At 36.8% G+C, this 12,636-nt stretch overlaps 1 long non-coding RNA gene across 4 annotated transcripts in view; it reads right to left on the bottom strand.

Annotated features, from left to right (window-relative positions):
• Nucleotides 1–6,103: 6,103 nt before the first annotated feature.
• LOC127501266 (uncharacterized) overlaps nt 6,104–12,636 on the bottom strand; it is a 33,532-nt gene continuing 26,999 nt past the window's right edge. For 2 of the 4 annotated variants that reach the window (XR_007926572.1, XR_007926570.1), the window contains exons 7-10: nt 11,877–11,943; nt 10,073–11,274; nt 9,910–9,992; nt 6,104–9,493 (exon numbers count right to left, since the gene is read on the bottom strand). This is a non-coding gene — a long non-coding RNA (uncharacterized LOC127501266). The remainder of the gene's footprint in view (nt 9,494–9,909; nt 9,993–10,072; nt 11,275–11,876; nt 11,944–12,636) is intronic. The other 2 variants (XR_007926573.1, XR_007926571.1) reach the window with 2 other exon arrangements.

Consider the following 12,636-nt stretch of genomic DNA (forward strand, 5'->3'; position numbering starts at 1 on the left):
CAACATTCACTTCATGCTTCTATATGCAGCCTTTTCCCTATACAGAATAACAGCAATTATCTTTGCTGAACGTGTTTTCAAATGTAAATGTAAGTCATTGAGACCTTCTTAAGTCCTCACAAAAAGCACCGGGCAGAGATTTAAAAGAAAACTCTTTTAATTAATAGTGGTTAAATCTGCATCAACGTTAATTAATCTGATTGAGGTAAACGTGACATGGACTAATTAGATATTTAAGACAGAGAAAGACGGGTTTGGATTGCTTCACATCACACCAGCCACCAGTGCAGCGTAACCCAAGTGCTAAAAGGTGAAGTTAATTATTCATCAAATTAAAATACATTACAAGTGAACTCATTAATAACATCATGCCTGAGGATGCACAATAGACCAAGAAAATGGCAAACATCTCAAAAATCATCAGCCAAAAGGTTCTTATCATAACAAAGCAGAGTAGCTGAAACTCTAAATTAATTTAGGTATTGAGATCTAATAAAAGCATACTGTCACGATCACCGTCTGTTCCTGTCAGTTCCTGGACTCCATTTCCCATAATCCTCCCTGCCAATCACATGCACACTCCACACCAATCACCTGTTGCCACATACAGTTTAGCACACTACCTGGACTATAAAAGACTCACACACACACCACCTGATTGCGAAGTCTTGATTTGCCCCGGTGATCAACTCTGAGCGTTTTCTTGTGGACTGTTTACTCTGTTTCTGTTGGACTGTTTATTCGTTGTAATTCTCTGCTGCCTGCCCTGATCCTTGCCTGCTTACTGGACTGTGTTTGTTTGCCGCCTGCCCTGATCTCTGCCTGCTTCCTGATACCGTTTGTCTGCCGCCTGCCTCGACCCTTGCCTGTCCCTGTTTATGTTCTTGCCTTTGCCCCTGTCTACCTGTGTATCTACTATTCTTAATAAAGCTGCAACTGGATCCCCGCTCTGCCGACCCATCATTACACATACAGTATTTCCTGGCTCCTATACAGAACCCTAGAGTTCTTGATTTAATTTTGCAGAACCCTTCATGCCAAAAATGTTCTATATAAGGAGAAATTTCTTAAATGATTGCATAATACTTTCATGTTTAACAAGTTATTTCAAATTTTCTAGTGATAAAGTGTGTGTACAATCTATATCAAATTTAATTAAAATTAAAACTAAATCCATGAAAGGAAACCCCTAAAAGATTCTATATGAAGCGCCTGATAGAATCCTTTAAGGTTCTATATAGAACCTTTTCTTCAGTTGTTCTTGTTTTTTCCTTGTTCATCCATTCCCAACAGGTCTCTTTCATTTCATTCTACTAACTAATTGCAGATTCACAGAGTTTAACAAGTAAATCATTGTTTGTTGAGCAGGGAAAATTGCTTTTGCAAATCCCCTCTATATGAAGTGCCCCATCTGGTCAAACATTTCTCATTCTATAACAAGAGCGAGGTGCTTATCATTCTGAAGGCAACATCGTGAGGCTGTAACTGCTTTCTTTATTAAAACAAAAGCATAAGTTGTCATTCACCGGGTGAATTTCCCCAGAGCCTCTGTTTGCCGAAAACATATGCACAGGGGAAGCATTCATCTGCTCAGCATAACAGAACCTGCTTGTAGGTTTGAAAAGACTTTGGTTTGTTCAAATTTGATGAAATTGCAACAAGCGATGCTCTAGGGTGCGAATGGTGATGTCTAAGTCTATTTTACGCAAAATGAACAGGCATAGAGCATTATTACATGCATAAAAGGTAATTAGAGTATCCCCCAAATTCATGTGCATCATTCATGTTCTGGGAGTACTGAATGCCTCATTAAGAGAGGGAGGAGAAAGAGAGAGGGGAAAATAAAAGATAATTAAATGTAGACTCGTAATGAGTTTAGTGCCTTCAAATTTGTTCACAGCTCTCAGAAAATCCTCTTAACATTTAAGTTGTCCTAGTTATACAAATCTATTTAAAAAAAGGTTGAACCATCTAACTGTGTGAACATGAATAGCCTATATATGAAAATACACTGCTGTACCGTACATCCCCATTCAAAATAAAAGCTGGATTGCTTGTCATTCCTCCATATTTCTTATACAAGGAGATTCTAATATTTAGCAAACTAAATTTGGTTGAGATTCCAGCATAGTTCGCTGCCTTTGATATCCTACAATCCTGCTTTCCATTCTGTGACAGTTGAGCTAATAAATAAAGATGGCGTCTGAAAGTTGCGGTTGGCAGTCAGTTTGTGTGTTTTTGACCTTTGTTTTCCACTTTTCATGTCATTTCTAGCTATAAATTACTATTGTAGTAATTAAATATTTGCTTAGTTATCACCAAAGCTTGCGCTATTTTGCTGTAATGTTAGATTATTAAACTGTTACGCTGCCTCAGAAGTCTGTCCGAAATCAGTTTCGTGGGGTGCCTTCGTGCGCAAACTCTGCCTGCAAAGGTATTGCCTGAAAGGGCAGAGAGGCAACAAGTCAGCCACCTAAGTTTTTGGATTCAGCCTCTATGTCGTAGCCACGACATGTCCCCTCCCGATCACTGTAAATTTACATGAATTCTTGGATGCTGTGTTACAAAATAGGCATGTATATATTTCATATTATTGTTGCTTTTATTCCAAGGAGGAGCAACACTGCCATCTAGTTTATTGCAGCTACATTACACCTCCTTTTCTACTGAGGTCTCTCACCAAATAGTCTGGTATAACCAAACAACTGCTCATTCCCAAAAGCTTAAGACATACAATACGAAGCATTTAAAAAATCCACAACATTCTTGATTTAGACAAACAAAATATGGTGCACAAAAAATTAGATAAAAAGAATTAAAGTAGGATTTATAAACATGACAGGTTGTCATGAGGGGAAAAAAATAATTTAAAGTCCTTTGTATTATTTCTTGCATTTTCATTGTCATGCTAGACAAATATCAGTACGTGTCAGAGAAAATGAAAATGGTGATTAAAGCACAGCCTTGTCTGACAGAGGCTTTCTAATGTAATCTCCTTTCATGTTTCACAAAAATCACTGTACTGTCAGGGGAAATGGCTTTCTCTGACCAACAAAATATACAAAGGAAAAACAACTATTTTTTGACCTATACAGCTCAACTAAAGCGTTGCAGACATGACTGAGATCAAACATTTATCAAACAACACTGTCCCACTACTTCAGCATTCAGTCTCAGATGTGGCATAGCACTTCTTCAGGCATAACAACAAGCTTGGGATTAAAGTACTACTTATTTGAAAGACTGAAAATGTGGGATCAGTAAAAAGAAAATAATACACAAGCTCTACTGTTTGTAGAAAGCTTGTTTCTGGCCAAACAAATCTGCAGTTTCCTTGGTTTTGAGAAAGAAAGAAAAAAACAATAACAAACAATCAAATAAATCAATTATTTGAAAGGAAAAGAGTTCATAAAATATAATAAAAAAAATTATATAAACATTATTTTACACTATCAATAATCCAATATGCTGTTACAATAGGCTGTTCCTAAAATTAGATCAGAACAGACAGTGCGGTCATTTATATTTGCCATGGAAATGCAACCCCTCTGGTTCTACTTGCACCGCTCTGAGTGGGATTCAAACCAGTGTTTCCGGCATGGGAGGTGGGCGAGCTAACAAGTACGTTCAAGACCGGATCCTCTAGCGCCAGTCACTAGTGTGCCTCTTAAGGCCAGGGAAGTGAGGTTTACTCACACAGCTCTTACTAGCTAGCCTCAGTTACACTCACCCACCTAAACCTCACTCCCATCCGGGTCACGGCACCAATATAACCCCTCCGGTTCTACTTGCCCCACTCTGAGCGGGATTCGAACCAGCGTTTTTGGCATGCAAGGCAGGGGCGCTAACAAGGACGCTAAAGGCTGCGGTCTTTTGCGTCAGTCAATAATGCACCTCTTGAGGCCAGGGAAGTGAGGTTTACTCGCACAGCTCTTAACTAGTTAGCCTCCGTTACACTCACCCAACTAAACCTCACTCCCATCCGGGTCACGGCACCAATGTAACTCTTTCGGTTCTACTTGCCCCACTCTGAGCGGGATTTGAACCAGCATTTTTGGCATGCAAGGCAGGCGCACTAACAAGGACGCTAAAGACCGCAGCCTCTAGTGTCAGTCGCTAGTGTGGCTCTTGAGGCCAGGGAAGTGAGGTTTACTCTCACAGCTGGCCTCCCTTACAGAAACATCCAACTAAAAATCTGCTTCTGTTTCCTATCCACTGGGGCTTCAGTGAATGAGGTGTTGAATAAATGTGAGAAAGTACTGTAGAACAAATCACAGTGACAAGAGAAGAGCTTACTTCTGCTATAGGAATCTGACAGATAATTAATCTGAAATATTACATGTGTTCTATTTAAGAAGAGTCAAATGAATCAACCTACAGGACCTTGATAAGAACGTAGTTGCTCATAATTCAAAATGACTCAATCCATTTCAAGAAATTAAATTGGTGCATCATCACTTAGCTAATGCTATCATTACTAATGATGGAATTGTTAAAAATGGCAATCTGTGAGGTACTGTCCGATATTAACTAAGCCATGGATGACAGACATATTGAGTTTCCAACAATATAAGGTAGACAGACAGTCTTTGCAAGACCTTTGCAAGGAAACAATGCAAGGAAACATGATCAATCACATCCACAAAATGCTGTAAATATCATTACAGATCACAAGAGTGATATTTTCATGTTATACAAATGAAGATTAATAGTGATGAGGTGCATCTCACAAGGAACTGCTATTGCAAGCTATTGTATAAGTGTCCAAACCCAATTAGTCTGACTATATATAGCCAATACACACACACACAATAGATTTAGCAATACTTTAATTTGCAGCATTAGTAAGCATTCTAACGTATCATGACATTATATTGCATCTGAGGGCAATGAGAGCATTATGTTACAAATAGCTAATGTCTGAAAACTGAACTCCATTTCTGTCTACATAACTCTACACTTCGAACTGATTTAAACTGATTTAAAGACATCAGTCTGCAGATCTCAATTATCAGTTGACCTTTACCTGTGGTCACAAAACCAAAATTCCAACATGTTTACTCACAAGGAGCTTTTCCAAATACTTGCGAACTAGCATAAATACCATGCTCTGCTTAGACTTTTGTGTAAATGGGCTCAGACTTTTTGTTATTTTGCTCTGTATTTGATAAAGTTATCAAACACGGGCCACTTCATGAATCATTGCGGCAGTGTTGATTAAACCAGAGAAGCTCTATACGACTTTTGATTTTAAGTCCTTGTTTAAATGATTACATAGTCTGTTCAGCTACAATCTACAAAAAATATTTCTTTGCAATATTTCACTGTATTTGCCAGATTATTCAAGGTTTGTGTTCAGATGTTACAATCTTTGAACATGACATATCTCTCTGCCTCAGAAATAAAGGGTTAATGACCTTTCAACAAGATCTGTATCATTCAAACACATTCCACAAGGTTTTTCACTCTTTGCATTAAACGAGCTATGCATTAGTCACACAAGCCACTCAGCATCTGTCAAACAGATTCAGTCTCCTGTTATCGCTCATCTGATGGCTAGAAGTTCATCTGAAAGATAACACTGCAAGATACGTTTTAAAAGTGACAAAAGATGTTGATTTTGTCGCTTTAAATGTCTGTAGGCCAGGCCTAAAATTCAATGATCAAGGACACAAAGGTAGGACAGGTTTATCTTCTAGCACATAAAATGGGTTTGGTCACGACTTATGCTCGTTGAAATATGGAAAAAAAGCATCATCCGTTTTTCCAACCCTCCCAGTTATACGTGAGCGCCACCCAGTGGACATAGATATATAGCTTCTTAGCCAAGTGATTCCCTGTCCAATTTTCAATATTCTTCTCCATTAAGAAACACAGAACCCGTTTTTGAACTCGTCTTTGCTATGTGGGTGCAAGAAAGTTCCAGAAACAGTACAACTTTTTCCCTAAATCACCGCATCATATTTAATTAGTCAAAAAATGTCCTTAAAATAAATGAGTCATGATTCAATGGGCTTGCAAGTGAGTTGCATCTATAGAAGCTCCACTATAGTCAGAAATAATCCATAAGAGTCAGCAGCTTTATTGTCACCCAGCTCTTTATTAACATCTAATTTTATTATTAGAGTAGCTGCTTCCACATAACCGGACCACAACAAAAGTTAACGCTTTAATTTGAGCAATGAATGTGAGCTAAATCCTCAAAAGCTGTTTGATGAAGCCTTTGGGCAGCTCTTCTTCACCAGAAGGGGTCGCTGCTCTCTCATTCATGGAGCTTCTGAGCGCCAAGAAATAAAGGCCGATCCAGAAATGGAAGGGTTGTTTTCATACAATTAAACAGTTTAAGTCTAGTAAACTTTCATTTTATTATACTGCGTTTAAAACTGGAATGCAAAATGAAGGTTTGTATTTATTTAAAACTTAAGTAGCCTATATTTTGCTATTTTTTTTGGCAAGACACTGATTTCTGAATGTCTAAACCGTAAAAAAAAATATCCATGAAGACCAAAAAGGTCACTTTCCCCAGCTTATTTTCCTTTTAGAGTTCAGTCTGTTAACTGGACTATTTCACTTTTCTGTTTTCTAGCTTGTCTGGTGAAGTCGTTAGGGAATGACTTGAGAATAGGGGGAGGTGCAGAATACCTCAAGTTTCTTAGTTTTGTTCCAGGGCTATTCGATGAACACTTTTCTATCCAGATGCCTTTACTTGAGTTAATGCAACAATATGGCTGCGATCAAGATTAAATAAACTCTTACAGTATTCCACATCAACAAATAAGCTTGAAAATCCAGCCTGTAAACCAAACCCCATTCAAATTTGAAGGAATGCAGGCTAAAATTGTTTTAAAAGATTAAAATTAATATGTGACTACAGGAAAGTGTCTTTACGAGGTTAGAAAAGAAAAAAAAACACTGGCTGCAGTTTGTGGACTTTGCTTGAGTCAAGAACGCCTGTCAGACCATTGCTAGTCTGTGAAGGGTTTAAGCTGTGGTCGTGTCACAGGTTTGAGCTGTTTTAGCTGCTTTCTTAAAGTGGTCAGATATGATGAAGTACAATGACAGTCTACCTTAACACTAAACATTCACTCTTAGGGGGGAAAAAAAGGTTCAGTGTGGTTCTTGACTCCATTTTAAAGAATGCTTTATGCCAAAAACTTCCTAAGAAGAAATGTCTTAAATGATTTCATAATACTTTCCAAGTTAAACAACCTTTTTTCTAGTGATAAAGTATGTTTATGGGCTGTTTAATTCATAAAATGAAAGGTTCTATGTATGAATCGCCTGACAGAACCCTTTAAGGTTCTATATTTTCTAGTACAGCATCTGTTCAATTGGTGTATTTGCAGTAAAGATCAGAGAAAAGGATATGTTTTACTGTCCCTGTAATCATCAACCACACTGCACCTGTGATCTAAGACCAGGGATTTTCCACAGGTATTTCATTGAATATCACTCCAACACACTCTTTTCTTGTTTTCCAGTAAAAATATCTAAACATCCTTAAAAGAAATTAAATTGACTTGAGAAATAAAACTCAATACAACAATTACACTTCTTGGTGCTCCGGTATTTGGTGACATGGTGGTTTGAGGATGGCATTGAGGTCATATTTGCCCAGGAAGTCCCTGAATTACACTGCCTCCTCCTGGCCCCGAAACAACCACATCTTAAGTCTGAAATCCATAGAGTTAAACATCAGGGAGGTCAGAGCGCATGTTAGAGAAAGAGATGGGATGGTACGCCAGCAGGGAAAATGCAGGGGAAGAAATAGACGTGAGAGACAGGGAGGGGAATGAGAATGAAGGAGACAACGTGGCAGTGTGTATTCCTGTGCTACTTCTGGAGACAGACAAATTACTAAAGGTTCATCTGAGGTAGCAAAGATGGCCATGTGAACACTCAATAGTGCTTTTCTTAAAAAAGGAAAAAAAAAATTAGTAAAAAGTAAAAAGTGCAACAAGTATGTATGCATGAAACATTGAATTGCTGAAATAAAATCTAAATTAAATTGAAACAATATAGCAGAGCTGTAAATTATATTACCAATATGTTCTGGGGCAAATCGTTGATATCTTATAAACATGTCACAGCAACTTACTATGATCTAAGACCATACAGTTTGGGGTTGGTAAGATTTTTTATGTATTTATTTAAAAGAAGTCTCTTCCGCTCACCAAGGCTGCATTTATTTTACCAAAAATATAGTAAAAACAGTAATACTGTGAAATATTATTACAAACTGTTTCTATTTGTATATAAAGTAATTTCAACCATGACAACTCTCGGAATAGTTTTAGCATGTTATTTAAAATGGCTATCAATGTTAATGTATTTGGTCTTGGCGGACTAAATCTGCAACGCTGCTGCTGCTGTTGATTATTGCTGATGCTGCAAAGCAAGTATGGACTGAATACTGCTAATAGATACACAGACACACTGCTGTGAGCATGTAAGATATGCTGCTGCTGCTGCACAAATAGACTTAGATAAATCCTGTAGCAGATCTAGGCAGGTGGAGCTGGGGGAGGTGGAAGGGTTCAGAGGAGCTCTGATAGCAGGACCAGCTTACAGCAAACACTGAACTAGGCTATTTAAATGTTGAGCAAGCAATCTCATTGGCTGCAGGATCAGCAGAAGCCAATCAGCTTGTGCCATTTGGTAATGATGTGATTGCTTGCAGATTGCATGTAAAGGACCTTTCAGACTGCGCCCTCTAGAGTTTCATGACTGAACTAGATATTTATTCCTGTGATGCAAATCTGAATTTTCAGCATCATTACTCCAGTCTTCAGTGTCACATGATCCTTCACAAATCATTCTAATATGCTGATTTGCTGCTCAATAAACATTTCTTTTTATTATGAATATGCATATACATTCATTCTTTGATGAATAGAAAGTTAAAAGAACAGCATTTATGTGAAACATAAATCTTTTGTAACATTATAAATGTCTTTGCTTCCACCTTTGGTCAATTTAATGCATCCTTGCTAAATAAAAGTATTAATTAAAAAAATCTTACTGACCCCAAATTTTTCATCTTGGACATCAGAACAAAGAGTCACAATTGCACAAATTCACTTATTTGATTAGTGACCTAGAAATAGAACAGAAATATTTCTTCATTTTACATCACTTCTTCATTTGAAATTGTTCTCAAACAAAATCCTAACAATCTAAATGTTGATCTCAGATGTTTGGACCCCACTGTATGTCCGACAAATGAGTTTAAAGATGATAGCACCTTTGCTTTTGAGAAAAAAAAAAAAGTTCCTTGTACTGTTCTCTATAGGTGTCCAGAACGACAGTCACAAACTGCTGGTAGCTGAGCTTCCCAAACCCACCTTTCCTTTTAAAGTTTATGACCCCTGAGATGGAGCCTCTCAACATGCAGTCACTCCACACGTGGCTCTAAAGAGCAGGTATGCTTCGCCACAGGTGTGTAATTTGATGGGCGGTATAGTCCCAAACGTGAGGCTCCAACACAGATCAGCTGTTAAGGAAAGAGTACAGATAGAATAGTCTTAGTTCTGATGCTGAATGAAAATGACACTTATAAATAAATCTAGGTTGGAAGCATGGAGCCATAAAATTGATGGTACCTTGTTTATATACAAATACAACACATTTTCAGAGCGTTTATGCTTTAATGTACACTTCCGGTAAAAAAAGTTTGGAATAATTACGATTTTTGTTGTTGCATTTTTTTTAAATAAAAAATACAGTAATATTGTGAAATATTATTACAATCAACCTTTCACCGGGAGTTTGATTGACAGGCAATCTAACCAATCATAATGCCGAATCCGCCATTTTGTCCGACAAAGCAGTCAGGGTGAGTTAGAAGATTAAAAATGAAACTTGAAAAATGGTGTGTACTGACTTCTTTCCGCGATTGAAACAACATACCTTATGATGTTCGTTCATGTTTATTTGATGCTATAAATGAACTAGTAGGAAGAGATGATCGGTTCACAAGGCGCTACAGCGATCTGTCACGACAAAATGGTATTTATTTATTTAAAAATTACAAAATTTGAAATTTTAGACTTTGTTTCATATCAAACGTAACCTGCTCTGTCTTGTCTGTCGACGTGTTGTCAGTATCCTCTTTGCTCTGCGATGTATTTTTCACTGTGTGAGAACATGATGTGTGATGAATAGAAAGTTCAAAAGAACAGCATTTATTTGAAAAATATTATGTAACATTTTAAATGTCTTTACTGTCACTTTTTGCATTAATTTAATGCATTCATGCTGGAAAAAAAGTAATAATTTCTTTAAAAAAAAAACTTACCCCAAACTTTTGAATGATGCTGTATCAGTTTCCACAAAAATATTAAGCAGCACAACTGTTTTCAACACTGATAATAATACAAATGTTTCTTAAGCAGCAAATCAGCACATTAAAATGATTTCTGAAGGATCATGTGACACTGAAGACTGGAGTAATGAAGCTGAAAATTCAGCTTTGATCACAGGAATAAATTATATTTTTAAAATATATTAAACTAAAAAACAGTTATTTTAAATTGTAATAATATTTCACAATATTACTGTTTTTACTGTATTTTTCACCAAATAAATGCAGCCTTGGTGAGCAGAAGAGACTTCTTTAAAAAAAAAAAAAAAAAAAAATTGGATAATTCCAAACTGTTGACTGGTAGTGTATATATAGTGTGTGTATATTATATATAATTATATAATTTCATAAATAAATAAATAATCGTACTTGGTACCTTTTACAATTTTAGTCTCCAAGTATGAAGTTAATGACTTTGATTTTTGACTTTAAATATGATTTTATAAAAAAAAATTAATATATTTATATACTGCCCTTAAAGTATGTCTAAATCTACATTATTGCTGCCATCAGTGTCATGTTAAACAAATACAACTAGGCAAGAAATCACAACGTATATGGTGTTTCAATGGAGAAAAGTTCAGAAATGGGCGGAGCATAGACGCCATTCAAAGGAAGGGTTTCTCAAAGCAGTATTTTCTTCAGTGACTGACTGACATTAACCCATAAAATCCTCCTTCCTCATCAAGTCTGGACCACACCCCCCTAGAACGAGGGTCTCGGCCTTCGGGGTCCCGTAAAAGCCCCTGGTTGACTGTGTTTGCTGACCACAGGCCCTGAACAGGGTGGGGCGGGGCCGAGAGGAACGACGTCCCACCATTATCTGTGTGTATGCGTGTAGCTCCAGGCCACAGGATTCCATTCCTTCCTTCTGCTGTGTTTTTTCCAGACCTGACAGGCAGGCTGAGGCACTGCAGGAGTGAGAGAAAAAGAGAGTGAGACAGGGGAGATAGTGAGAGGGGGCCTCAAGATGTCTGTGGAAAATGAATCACAGAGGCTGACTCAAGGGAGAGGGAGAGAGAGAGAGAGACGAGAAACACATCTGGACAAAAAAAAGGAGAGCAAGAAAGGAAAACTTTCACAGACACATCTCTAACTTTCCATTTTCCATAGATATATCTCTTTTACACCCTAAAAGTTTTTAAAGAAACCCTTTGTAATCATTAGTTTAGTATCATTTACAGATTTTGCTCAGCAAAATGTGTGCAAAGTTTTATTGTTCAGCTCATCTAGACTCTGCAATTGAGTCACGATCCCTTCTATTACAGTAAGAAGCAGTCTGGGATCTACAGTCTAAACATTCGGACAGAGTTACAGGCATCAAGCTCTCCTCGCCATCCTCGGGTTCCTTTAATGTCATGTTTTTTCAGGCTGCAGACTGCTCCGTAAAATACTAACCATCCTCCACAATAACAGATAGAACAGCACTGCAAACTTCAGCTGCCAATGCCCAAATCTCTTTGGCTCGCCACACATGTCATTACAGTTTTTTCTTTCCTCTTCCTTTTCTTACCGGAGGTGTGTGCTGCTCGGTGCAATAAGGTCAAGAAAATCTTTGTCTTCAGCCACGTCATATACTGCTGAGAGAAAAAGAAGCATCTTTTAGGCAGACGTGTAAAGGAGATACTTGAGTAATTGTGTTTAAATTCTATGCTATTGTATTATTTTGGGAAACCTACCTGTTAATTAAGTAACATTATGATTGAAAACTTATACTTTGAGACTGTAAATGAAAAATTAGATTTTTAATCCAAAATGTAGGATAAAGTGACTTATGAAAGATTAAAATCATTTGCTGTGAATTTTACTAAACTTTTATTTTAAACAATCCATTCCAGTGTATGTATACTTCATATACTTCAAAAGTTTGGGGTCAGTAACAATTTTTTATTTTTATTTTTTTGTTGAAAACCCTAGTGAAAAATAATTAAATATACTAATATACATTTATTTTACACTAAGTATGCTACAAATACATTTACATACTTATGTACTTAATATAAATACCATGCAATTGTACTTTTAGTATACTAAATTGATATACTTATTGTCTGCTAAATTGGAACAACTAACTTAGTCCAACTAAAGATATACTGAAGTATATTTGATTGTGCCAAAGTGGAACTATTGCAAGTATACTTATATATCTTGCATTTAAAGACTGATATTATACAGAGATCACTAATAGTGATATTAAAACACATTTTAGGCTTAATATTAAAAAATGTGCATTGTGCAATAAAGAAGTACTCCAAATAAAGTTTAATTATAAT

This window comes from Ctenopharyngodon idella, chromosome 19 (assembly GCF_019924925.1).
Source record: "Ctenopharyngodon idella isolate HZGC_01 chromosome 19, HZGC01, whole genome shotgun sequence".
NCBI classification, from domain to species: Eukaryota; Metazoa; Chordata; class Actinopteri; order Cypriniformes; family Xenocyprididae; genus Ctenopharyngodon; species Ctenopharyngodon idella.